This window comes from Miscanthus floridulus, chromosome 17 (assembly GCF_019320115.1).
Source record: "Miscanthus floridulus cultivar M001 chromosome 17, ASM1932011v1, whole genome shotgun sequence".
NCBI classification, from domain to species: domain Eukaryota; kingdom Viridiplantae; phylum Streptophyta; class Magnoliopsida; order Poales; family Poaceae; genus Miscanthus; species Miscanthus floridulus.
In genome coordinates, this window is record NC_089596.1 from 40,945,319 (window position 1) to 40,946,268 (window position 950).

General features: G+C 47.4%; 1 non-coding gene across 1 annotated transcript; it reads right to left on the minus strand.

Annotated features, from left to right (window-relative positions):
• Positions 1-612: 612 nt before the first annotated feature.
• On the minus strand, positions 613-719 carry LOC136519143 (small nucleolar RNA R71). Its single transcript, XR_010774705.1, has one exon. It is a non-coding gene; the product is annotated as a small nucleolar RNA R71 (small nucleolar RNA).
• Between the last annotated feature and the right edge of the window lie 231 nt (positions 720-950).

The following is a 950-nucleotide window of genomic DNA, read 5'->3' on the forward strand; positions in this document are numbered from 1 at the left end:
AGGACATGATCATGATCATGATCATATGCACGGATGGTAGCCATAGTTTATGCAAGCTAACTCTACTTGTTTTCTCCTGTTGTGGGTAAAAATAGGATAGTGTGTGACCAGTTACAACCTGCTAGAAAACTACACTGATAATCCAGAGGCACTCCTAAGAAAGAGTCGGTCTCATACCGCTTCTTCTTCTACTACACCTCCAGCAAGTGAACCAGTCACCCCCACACCATCTGCTACTACCACCATGGACAAGTCACTGCACGACTACTCCCCCCCCCCCTCGCTGTTGCCAATGCCCCTGTTGGGACCACTGTCAACATGGGCACCAGAAACTTTGAGCTTCGGACTGGCCTCATAACGATGGTGAAGGCAAACCAGTTCTGTGGTTTGCCTAGTGAGGACGCAAGTGCGCACCTTTAGCACTTCCTTGAGCTGTGCAACAACATCGTCATAAAAGAAGTCGCACCAACAAGCATCAGGCTCCATTTGTTTTCCTTCTCCCAAGCTGGGAAGGCAAAGCAGTGGTTCTACAAGGAAAAGGAAGCCATCAACATGTGGGACAAATGTTCCGTGGCGTTCCTCGTGAAATTCTTCCCCATGGGCAAAACCAATGCCCTTAGGGGGAAAATTTCCAGTTTCCAATAGAATTCCATGGAATCTATCCCCGAGGCATGGGAGAGGCTGTAGGATTACATCCAATCCTACCCACACCATGGGATAGAAAATTGGCTTATGCTCGTGTCGAAAGGGCTGACACCCATGTCTAAAGGGCACATTGATACTGATGCTGGAAGCGTGTTTCTTTTCCTCACCATCGATGGAGCTACGCCTCTCATCGACAAAATGGTGGCAAATCAAAGCTAGGGGGAAGAAAGAAAATAACAAAAAGGCATGTATACCGTGAAGGAGGCAGATATGCTTGCCACAAAAATGGATCTTTTGTTAAAAAG